Source organism: Ovis canadensis, chromosome 5 (genome assembly GCF_042477335.2).
Source record: "Ovis canadensis isolate MfBH-ARS-UI-01 breed Bighorn chromosome 5, ARS-UI_OviCan_v2, whole genome shotgun sequence".
Classification (NCBI taxonomy): domain Eukaryota; kingdom Metazoa; phylum Chordata; class Mammalia; order Artiodactyla; family Bovidae; genus Ovis; species Ovis canadensis.
Genome location: NC_091249.1, coordinates 26,447,024 through 26,459,079, shown reverse-complemented (window position 1 = coordinate 26,459,079; position 12,056 = coordinate 26,447,024). Strand labels below are relative to the sequence as shown.

The following is a 12,056-nucleotide window of genomic DNA, read 5'->3' as shown; positions in this document are numbered from 1 at the left end:
TTGTATCACCTGATTTTGGCTAGGTACTCTAGAATGAATCAAAATTAAAATAATACGAATGAACTACTCTGCCTGATACTTTCATCACCAAGTTATTTTTTTTTAATTTTATTGAAGTATAGTTGATTTGCAATGTTGTGTTACCAAGTTCTTAAGTGAATAGATAACATGATGGCCAACTACATTTCAAGTTAGGATTGAAACCCAACTTGTTGTTTTTCTAGCTCTGTGGTTTCTTTCTTTCTATCTTTCTTTTTCAATTTAATTATTTGGCTGAGCAACGTCTTAGTTGTGACATGCAAGGTCTTTAGCTGCAACATGTGAACTCTTAGTTGCAGAATGTGGGATCCAGTTCCCTGACCAGGGATCAAACTTGGGTCCCTTGCCTTGGGAGCATGGAGTAACCATTGGACCACCAGGGAAGTCTCTAGATCTGTGATGGTTGCCACAAATTACCTTTCTCTAAGGTTTTTTGTTATAGCAAACAGAAGCTGAATCTGAGGCAGATCTTCTCAGTATGATAATTTTGGGTGGAATGTTCTCAGCACAAGAGAAGTGGGAAAAGTTGGACAGGTCAAGGTTTAAAGAAGTCTGTGGTCATACAGAGGTAGAAACGTGGATTGCACCATGTGAACTGCACCCCAGAGTTAAGCCTGCTATGAGACATGGTGGCCGATCTTCCTTACCACAGTTCAGGAATTCTTAAAACTGGTCACTCACTGGTAAATCAGACATATGTGGGGCAACATTAACATCCGCAACACTCAGCTTCATCATCTATAAAAATTTGTCATTAGATTATCACCGTGGTTTGAAATGATTGCATGATATTTGAAATTGGTTAATGAGGAATCCTTTCTAATAAGATAAAGATATCCTTCCTCTAACATGCTCAAACAATGAAGATAGTTATCCTCATTACAAGGATTTCAGAGGTACAAAATGTGTGGGAGTGGGAGAGCAGAGAATCATTCATTCCTCCATGAAGTAGCTTCAACCCAGGACTGACTCCCCTCATGGACTCGGATGGCTGAATCAGATGCAGGCATCATATCTAGATATGAATCCCAGAGGCCAGTACAGTCAACTTCCCTGGGTCTGTTGTTAATTGAGGGTCTGTTAACAATAGATGTTTCCATTGCATTATCCATAAGATATTACCTTCAGTCCTATCACTGAGAATAGGATCATATGCCAATGACTTAATCCAGTTCCAGATAAAGAACAAATGATTACTGTGAAAGCCTTATACTTATCGTGTGTGTGCTCAGTCACTCAGTGGTGTCCAACTCTACAACCTGCCAGACTCCTCTGTCCATGGAATTTTCCAGGCAAGAACACTGGTGCCAGTTGTCATCTCTTACTCCAGGCGATCTTCCCAACCCAGGGATTGAACCTTGAGTCTCCTGTGTCTCCTCCATTGGCAGGCGGATTCTTTACTACTGAGCCACCTGAGTGCAATTATTGCTGTAAAATTAATCTCCATAAGGACGATAAACACTTAGACCAATGCCCTAGTAAAATTTAATAGTATTATCATGTTCCACAAATTTCCTCTAACCTTGAGTCTTATTGTGTTATTGATCCCATGTATTTCTCCACTTGCTTTAACAATTTGATTTGTTTTCTTTTATTGTTATATTTATCAGCCTTTTTCTTCTGGTCTGAGTAATACAATAAAATACATAATAAAATAGATAATTATTAGTCAGGCAAGGCAAATGTTGGTAATTTTCCTCTGGCATCTTATTTGCTTTGAAACCTTCTTTCTCATTGGCTTATTTACAAGAATGTACCTGAATTTTCACTTCTCTCCTTAATCATCTTATATCATTGTGTTTCTTACACATTTCTGGTGGAGTCCACACAGAAACATTGTGAAATAAAATCAATTGTATCATGAACGTCTTAGCAATTGGGTATGATCTTAGACCTGTAGTGAAAAACTTACTTTTTTTTTTTTTTTGTCTGTGCTGGGTCTTCATTGAGGTGTGCAGGCTGTTCATTGCGGCGTATGGGCTTTTCCCTAGTTGTGGTGCACGGGGGCTTCTCTAGTTGCAGTGGGCAGGTTTAGTTGCCCAAGACATGTGGAATCTGTTTTCCCAACCAGGGATTGCACCTGAGTCTCCTGCATTGGGAGGTAGATTCTTTTTTTTTTTTTAATTTTTACTTTATTTTACTTTACAATACTGTATTGGTTTTGCCATACATTGACATGAATCCACCACGGGTGTACATGCAATCCCAAACATGAAGCCCCCTCCCACCTCCCTCCCCACAACATCCCTCTGGGTCATCCCCATGCACCAGCCCCAAGCATGCTGTATCCTGCATCTGACATAGACTGGTGATTCGATTCTTACATGATAGTATACATGTTTCAACCGGACCACCAGTGAAGTCCCTCATGGAAAACTTTTTAATGTGTCTTTGTGAAGAAAGCTCTTCTATGGAGAACTACTTTCATTTGACAGAGAAGTGCTGAGAGTAAGACAAGGAAAAAGGGAAGTGGACAAGATTAGCTGGATCCATTTCCCCAGAAGCACAAAAATGTATGGTCATCAGTCAGAATCACCTCTGTGGTGAGTTGGTGAAAACAGCGGAGCTGTCAAGGGAGAATCAGGGGTGTGGATGAAGAGCTTTCTATTAACTGAGAAGTGAGAGGTGGTTTTATTTTAAGCACCAAATCTAGGGAACAGCTCCATGGCTGGCACTCCTGTTCACTCTAGTGCACAGGTTCCTCCACTGTTGTCATTAGAACAGCTGCAGAGATTAATTACCTGAGACCTTTGTTCATACTGAGGTACCCCTGACCTCCAGCAAGAACCACTGATTCTGAACTTCCCTTCTCCAGGGGATCTTCTCCACCCAGGGATTGAACACGCATCTCCTGTGTCTTCTGCAGTGCAAGCAGACTCTTTACCAGCCACCAGGGAAGCCCCAGGGGGCATGTGCTGTTCTGCAAAAGTAGTAACAATAAAATGCATGTAACTGACCTAAGGGAGAAGGCGATGGCACCCCACTCCAGTACTCTTGCCTGGAAAATCCCATGGACGGAGGAGCCTGGTGGGCTGCAGTCCATGGGGTCGCTAAGAGTCAGACACGACTAAGCGACTTCACTTTCACTTTTCACTTTCCTGCATTGGAGAAGGAAATGGCAACCCACTCCAGTGTTCTTGCCTGGAGAATCCCAGGGACAGGGGAGCCTGGTGGGTTACCATCTGTGGGGTTGCACAGAGTTGGACACGACTGAAGCGACTTAGCAGCAGCAGCAGCAGCAGCAGCAACTGACCTGAAATTTAAATAAATAGTTTTTCTCGTATTGCACTTTGGAGATTTCATTGTGCTTTGGGGTATGATAGTAACTGATTAATTTCCAATATTCTGTATATCTACATTATGTTTGATGACTACAAAATAGATATCCTTTATGATACTGATGGAAATTTTGTTTGCTTTTCTTGTTATATTTATCAGTCTTTTTCTTCTGATCTGAGTAACATAATAAAATAAATAACTATTGGTTTTTGTAGCTAGGCTTCTGCCGTTATGAGTAAATCTTGAGGTTTTTTTTTTTAATATTTCTTGGTAGAATTAGAAAGGAGATCCATATCATCATCAACACTTTTCATTTATAGTAACAACTTACTGGGTGTAAAAATTATTTCATCAAGTGGCATACCTCTTATTAATACATGGTTGAGAGTCTTTTGATCTTCCTTTCTGTTAAATATCTAATTGTGATATATCTATTGAGTTGTCTATCCTTTTCTCACTCATTCATATGAGTTATTTACATAATCAAAACATTAGTGCTAGTCATACATGTTGCAGATTTCTTCAAGTATATGACTTCTATTTGGATATCCTCCTCAGTTTTGCTTCAGATGAATACAAGTCCTTCATTTTAATTATGTAGTTGTAGTTTGTCAATACTTTCCATAATGGCCTGTACCCAATACGTCTTGTTTATGAAATCCAAAGGTCTTGCATTTATGTATTTTAAATATGTAACAGTTCATTTATTTCCAACTTTTACCTCCCTATTATGATATTTAAATTTCAAATCTTCTCTATTCTCTTCATTTATGAAACTCACATTTCTATGAACATCTTGATTAGACCTCAAGTGACTTAGATTACTAATCTGATAAAAAAGAAAATTGTTTGAATAGATTAGTGAAGAAGTGAAGTGAAGTCGCCCAGTCATGTCCAACTCTTTGCAACCCCATGGACTGTAATCTACCAGGCTCCTCAGTCCATGGAATTTTTCAGGCAACAGTACTGGAGTGGGTTACCATTTCCTTCTCCAGGGGATCTTCCCAACCCAGGGATCGAACCTGAGTCTCCCGCATTGCAGGCAGATTCTTTACCAGCTGAGCCACCAGAGAAGCCAGATTAGTACCATGTTCATTTTTTGTTCGTTTTTTGCTTTATATCTGATTTTTTTGTTGTTGTTGTTGTTTATATATCTTATTGTAATATAGTTGATTTACAATATTGTGTTAGTTTCAGGTGTATAGCAGAGTGACTCAAGTTATACATATGCATTTATTCATTATTAGATTTTTTTTTCTCATACAGGTTGCCACAGAATTTTGAGTAGACATCCCTGTGCTATACAGTAGGTCATTGATGGTTGTCTATCTTATATATAGTAATAGTGTGTGTATGTTCATCCTGATCTGATTTGTCCTTCACCCCCATGTTTTCCCTTTGGTAACCATAAGTTTGTTTTCTATATTGAAAGTCTGTTGGTAAGACTATTGTAAGTCTGTTTTGCAAATAAGTTAATTTGTATCTTTTAAAAATTATATTCCATATATGAGTGATATCATATTTGTCTTTGACTTACTTCACTTAGTATGATAATCTAAAGATTATCACATCCAAGTTGCTACAAAATTGCATTTTATTCTTTTTTATGGCTGACAAATAAACGAGATCCAACCAGATCCAAACGAGATCTCCTTCTCCATTCTGAAGGAGATCAGCCCTGGGATTTCTTTGGAAGGAATGATGCTAAAGCTGAAACTCCAGTACTTTGGCCACCTCATGCAAAGAGTTGACTCATTGGAAAAGACTCTGATGCTGGGAGGGATTGGGGGCAGGAGGAGAAGGGGACGACAGAGGATGAGATAGCTGGATGGCATCACTGACTCGATGGAGGTAAGTCTGAGTGAACTCGGAGAATTGGTGATGAACAAGGAGGCCTGGTGTGCTGCGATTCATGGTGTCACAAAGAGTCAGACACGACTGAGCGACTGAACTGAACTGAATAGTCCTTTGTATGTATGTACCAAGTCTTCTTTTTAAAAACAAATGTTTGGAGTATAGTTGATTTTTAGTGTTACATTAGTTTCAGGTATACAGAAAAGTGTATCAATTATATGTATACATATGTTCATCCTTTTTTAATGATTATTTTCCCATATAGACTGTTACAGGGTATTGAGTAGAGTTCCTTGGGTTATAAAGCAGGTTCTTGTTGGTTATCTATGAACCACATCTTCATCCACTCCTCAGTCAATGGACATTTAGGTTCCTTCCATGTCCTGGCTATTATAAATAGTGCTGCAGTGAACACTGTGGTGCATGTATCTTTCCAGATTACAGTTTCCTCCAGATATATATGCCCAGCAGTGGGACTGATGAATCATACAATAGTTTTATTTTTAGTTTTTTAAGGAACTTCTATACACAGTTTTTGTACCAATAGGCATTCTTACCAACAGTGTAAGAGGGTTCTATTTTCTCCATACCCTATCCAGCAGCTATTGCTTGTAGATTTTTTTTTTTTGATGATGACCATTTTTTGGCTAATAGCTTTTTAAATTTTTTTAAATTTAACTTTTATTGGAGTACAGGTGCTTTACAATGTTGTGTTAGTTTCTACAGTACATCAAAGTGAATCAGCTATACATATACATATATCCCTTCTTTTTTGGCTTTCCTTTCCATTTAGATCACCACAGAGCACAAATAGAGTTCCCTGAGCTATACAGTGGGTTCTCATTGGGTATCTATTTTTACATAGTGTCAATAGTGTATATATGTCAATCCCATCCCCTTTCCCACCCCACTGTGCCCATATGCTTGTTCTCTACGTCTGTGTCTCTATTTCTGTCTTGCAAATAAGATCATCTATACCATTTTTCTAGATTCCACACATATGCATTAATATACAATACTTTTTTTTCTTTCTGAGTTACTTCACTCTGTATGATAGTCTGTAGGTCCATCCATATCTCTACAAATGACTCAATTTCATTTATTTTTATGGTTGAGTAATATTCCAGTGTATCCATCTACCACATCTTCTCTAGCCACTCATCTGCCAATGGACACTTAGATGGCTTCCATGTTCTGGCTATTGTAAATAGTGCTGCAATGAACATTGGGATGCATATGTCTTTTTAAAATATTTTTAAATTTTATTTATATTTTTAATTTAAGGATAATTGATTTACAGAATTTTGTGGTTTTCTGTCAAACAGTTTTCACTGGGTATAAGCCCAGTAGTAGGATTTCAGGGTCTTATGGTAGTTCTATTTTTAGTTTTTTAAGGAACTTCCATACTGAACTTCATAGTGGCTGTATTAATTTACATTCCCACCACAGTGCATGTAGGTTTCCTTTTATCCACACCCTATCCAGCATTTATTGTTTGTAGATTATTTGATGATGGCCATTGAGGTGATACTTCATTGTGGTTTTGATTTACGTTTCCTCAGTAACCTCAGATATGCATATGACACCACCCTTATGTCAGAAAGTGAATAAGAACTAAAAAGCCTCTTGATGAAAGTGAAAGAGGAGAGTGGAAAATGTTGGCTTAAAGCTCAACATTCAGAAAATGAAGATCATAGTATCCGATCCCATCACTTCATGGGAAATAGATGGGGAAACAGTGGAAACAGTGTCAGATTTCATTTTTGGGGGCTCCAAAATCACTGCAGATGGTGATTGCAGCCATAAAATTAAAAGACACTTACTCCTTGGAAGAAAAGTTATGACCAATCTAGATAGCATATTCAAAAGCAGAGACATTACTTTGCCGAATAAGGTCCGTCTAGTCAAGGCTATGGTTTTTCCTGTGGTCATGGATGGGTGTGAGAGTTGGACTGTGAAGAAAGCTGAGCACCGAAGAATTGATGCTTTTGAACTGTGGTGTTGGACAAGACTCTTGAGAGTCCCTTGGACTGCAAGGAGATCCAACCAGTCCATTCTGAAGGAGATCAGCCCTGGAATTTCTTTGGAAGGAATGATGCTAAAGCTGAAACTCCAGTACTTTGGCCATCTCATGTGAAGAGTTGACTCATTGGAAAAGATTCTGATGCTGGGAGGAATTGGGGGTAGGAGGAGAAGGGAACGACAGAGGATGAGATGGCTGGATGGCATCACTGACTCAATGGACGTGAGTCTGAGTGAACTCCGGGAGTTGGTGATGGACAGGGAGGCCTGGTGTGCTGTGATTCATGGGGTCACAAAGAGTCGGACATGACTGAGCGACTGAACTGAACTGAACTGAATGATTAGTATTGTTAAGCATCTTTTCATGTGCTATTTGGCCATTTGCTTGTCTTCCTTGGAGAAATGTCTGTTTAGATCTTCTGCCCATTTTTTGAGTGGATTTTTTTTATATTGAGCTGCATGAAATGTTTGTGTATTTTAGAGGTTACTCTCTTGCCAATTGCTTTATTTGCAAATATTTTCTTCCATCCTGAGGGCCGCCTTTTTGTTTCATTTTGACACCTTTCTGTATTCTTTTTTTAGATGTCCAATTGAGAAATTTCTATCCTCATTTTTATCCATTTGTCATTTGTGAAACTTATAACCCCCCTTTTATTTTGTGACTTAATGTTTTACATACTATTAGATGGACAAAAATATACCCTGTTGAATGTTGCTACTAATAGAAATAGAAGCCCTTGGTGGCTCAGTGGTAAAGAATCTGCCTGCAATGCAGGAGACACTGATTTGATCCCTGGGTCAGAAAGATCCCCTGAAGAAGGCAATGGCAACCCACTCCATTATTCTTGCCTGGAAAATCCCATGAACAGAGAAGCCTGATGGGCTACAGTCCATGGCGTCACTAAAGAGTCTGACGTGACTAAGAGACCAAACAACAGCAACAGAAATAAATGAACTGTTGCATGTCTCAGGAGTGTATAGAGTTCTCTATGTAAGGTCTGGTGGTCCAGGGAGGAAGGGCAATGGTGGATGTATGTGTTATAAAATGTCTTCAACTTTTCAAAACTTATGCAAGGGCAGAAGTGTAGTATGGAATTTGGCCCCACTCAGAGAGATACCACCTTTGCCTGAGCACCTGGCAGGTAATCATTAAATGCTGGAAATTTCCTTAATGATAGCAGTGATGTTATTCATCCTGGTTATTCATACTGGGTAATGTGAGCAATACCTAATAGTTTATTCTAATGAGATCACTGAAGATGGAGTATAGCCATGCTAACCATTGCATAAATAGAGCTTTGGGCAAAATGACATCACAACCTGGAAGCTGGAAATTGAGTTCAACCATATGGGCAACAATTTAACTAAGCGTGTTTATGTTATGAAGCCTCTATAAAAATTCTAGACACTGAAACTCAGGTCAGCTACCTAGTTAACAATATTCTTTTTGTATATTATCATGCCCTTTAGCCAGGAAGAGATAATGGGTCTGGACTCTACAGAGAAAGGATAACAAGAACCTTCACCTATGGGACTTCTAGGTCCAACCTTGTATATATCTTCCTTGTCTGATTCTAATTTGTATCCTTTGCGGTAATAAAACTAATATCATAAGTATAGATTTCTCCTGAGTTTTGTGAGTCATTCTAACACATTACTGAACCCAAGGGATTCCCCCTAATTTGACTGTTCTAGAGAATTATTGAGTGTGAGGAAGTCCCTGATTTGTATAAATAAGGGTGGTACTGGGAATCCTTGAACTTTTAGCTGGTGTTTGAAGTGAAGGCAATCTCATGAGGAATGTTCCCTTAAGCTTTGTGGCTTAGCAAACTCTTTGCAGCAAGGCAGGGGGTGAGAAAAAATCAAGCCAAGATGAAGCCCCTCAAAGGTCTCTGAAAACCACCAGAGAGCTCTGGAGCTAGAAAGATCCCTTAGAGTCGGCTGGAGTTGGGACAAAATCATACAGTCATTGGATGTGGGCTGCCTGGTGGCTCTCTGTAGCTGAGGCAGATTGCTTTAGGAGTTGATTGCAGAGAGCTGAGTAACACCCAACATTGGAGAAATATGTCCCTCATTCCAACAGTAGATATTTTTTTTATTGTGGCAAAATAACATAACATAAAATAGTATAAAATTTACTGTCTTAATGATTTCCAAGTAAACTTCACATGGTTTTGCAACCATAACTGCCATCCATCTGCAGAACTTTTCATCTTCCCCATCTGAAACTCTGTCCCCACTAAACACTAATTCCCCATTTCTCCTCCCAAAGCCTCTGGTAACCAATGTTCTAATCTCTGTCTGCATGTGTCTGACTCCTTTAGGTGCCTTATATAAGTGGAATCTTTCAATTTTTGTTCTTTGTGTCTGGATACATAATATGATTGGGGATATGGTGGTTGGAATGGGAAGGGAAGAATTATCAGAAAAGTTGGTAATTGACTTTGGTAGACATTCTTCCATCTGCTCCTTGGAAAGCATACATGTGAGGTTTCCTAGGAAAGTCCCAGTTGATAACTCAGTATTAATCATATCTCATTTTAATTTCAAAATACCCTAGTTTGAACAAGGAATTAGTCATCCTATATGCTCAAAAATCTGGCCACGACCATTATGAAACAAAAATGCACTAAATATTTTGGTCCTTAAGGTAGAGTCTAGATCCTCAAATCAAGGTATAGACAAAAAAATCATAGGAAAAGTATAGAAACAATAGATAAGAAGAAAGCAAGAGCTATGATTATTTTGCATTGCTAGAAACAAGACTCCCTATGAACAGAGGTCCTGGATAATGTATAGAGAGAGTGAGAAGGGTATACTCATGTGCTTCATAAAGTCCAGGAGAGCTATGACTTGTGTGGGAAGTCCAAAATAACTTATTATTTCCATTAAAGCTATTCTAAGGGCTTCCCTGGTGGCTCAGAGGTTAAAGCATCTGCCTCCAATGCGGGAGACCCGGGTTTGATCCCTGGGTTGGGAAGATCCCCTGGAGAAGGAAATGGCAATCCACTCCAGTATTCTTGCCTAGAAAATCCCATGGATGGAGAAGCCTAGTAGGTTACAGTCCATGGGGTCGCAAAGAGTCAGACACAACTGAGCGACTTCACCTTCACCTTCACTTGACCTTCAAAGCTATTCTAAGAGGAAAAATGGGGCTTCCCTGGTGGCTCAGTGGTAAAGAATCCACCTACCAATGCAGGAGATGCCAGTTTGATCCCTGGGTCAGGAAGAAACCCTGGAGAAGGAAATGGCAACCCATTCCAGCATTCTTGCCTGGGAAATCGGATGGACAGAGGAACCTGGCAGGCTCCAGTTCATGGGGTCACAAAGAGTCAGACATGACTGAGCGACTAAATAACAACAGTTTCAACAACATCAGGAAAAAATGTGTAAACAGAAAGCAGAGTGCCAAACAGTTACAAATCAGTATGGGACTGCAGATTCAGAATTTCTTATTGCACATATTTGAATTTACTGCCTTTCCCAGTATTATGAACCAAAAAAAAAAAAAAACCAATGTTGACACAGGTATTAAAATTAGACTATTCTGATGATAATCCCCCACAGGGCACTCTTGATGTCCTTGTTCCTTAGACTGTAGATGAAGGGGTTCAGCATAGGGGTGACCACAGTGTACATCACCGAGACCACTGCACTCTTCCTGTGGGACGATGAGACAGAGGAGCTGAGATATACCCCAAGGGCTGCTCCATAAAATAAGCAAACAACTGACAGATGAGAACCACAGGTAGAGAAGGCTTTGTACTTCCCATCTGATGAGGAGACTCAGAGAATGGAGGATATAATTCGAATATAAGAGTAAAGGATCCCCGAGAGTGGAACTCCAGCCAAGATGGTACCAATGAAATAGATTAATATGTTACTAGTGGAGATGTCTGAACAGGCAAGGTTGAGAAGTTGAGAAAGCTCACAAAAGAAATGAGGGATTTCCACATCTGCACAGAAGGTAAGCTGTGACATCATCAAGTAGTGAAGTTGAGAATTCAAAAGGCTGATGGAAAATGACACCAGGACCAACAAGCCACAGAGGTGGGGATTCATGATGACCAGGTAATGCAGAGGGTGACAAATGGCCACCAATCGATCATAAGCCATCACTGTCAGAAGGAGACTCTCCAAGCATGCAAAAAGAGGAGAGATGGTCACTTGAGCTAGGCATCCTGCATAAGGGATGGATTTGCTGTGTGTGGAGGTTCACTAGCATCTTGGGGACAGTGGTGGTGCTTATACCAATGTCAGCCAAGGACAGATTGGAGAGGAAGAAGTACATGGGGGTGTGGAGGTGAGAATCGGAGCTGACAGCCAGGACGAGGAGCAGGTTCCCGAGCACGGTGACCAGGTACGTGGACAGGAAGAGTCCAAAGAGGAGGGGCTGCAGGTCTGGATCATCTGAGAGCCTCAGGAGGAAGAATTGTGAGACGCGTGTATGATTGTGTGGTTCCATGAAGAAGGGGCACCTTTTTAAAGAGAAGAGGATGTTGAATAAACAACACAAATATAGAGGCACAGACATAAGTGTCCGGAGTTTGGATTTGAACAATTCAAAATTCGGAAATAAAGTATGCATGCTTGAGGACCATACAGCACAATTCATCGAGCAGTATTTCTCAGTGTGAACACATCTCTACTAATGCTGAAGGCATTCATTGTTTTCTTCATACATGTATTTTAGAGGCATGAGGCCAAAGAGTGTTAGAGAAGAAAGGACATTTTGTGAACACAAATCCATGAACACGGTAATATATCTGTCCCCTACCTTTGAGAGAAAGATATAGAATAAAAAGTATTCTTCTCTTTTTAAAGATTATTATAAAAAAATAAAGATTATTATAACTAAAGTA

General features: G+C 39.7%; 1 pseudogene; it reads right to left on the bottom strand.

Moving 5' to 3' along the window:
• Positions 1–10,731: 10,731 nt before the first annotated feature.
• Positions 10,732–11,674, bottom strand: LOC138440892 (olfactory receptor 7E24-like; annotated as a pseudogene).
• Positions 11,675–12,056: the final 382 nt, after the last annotated feature.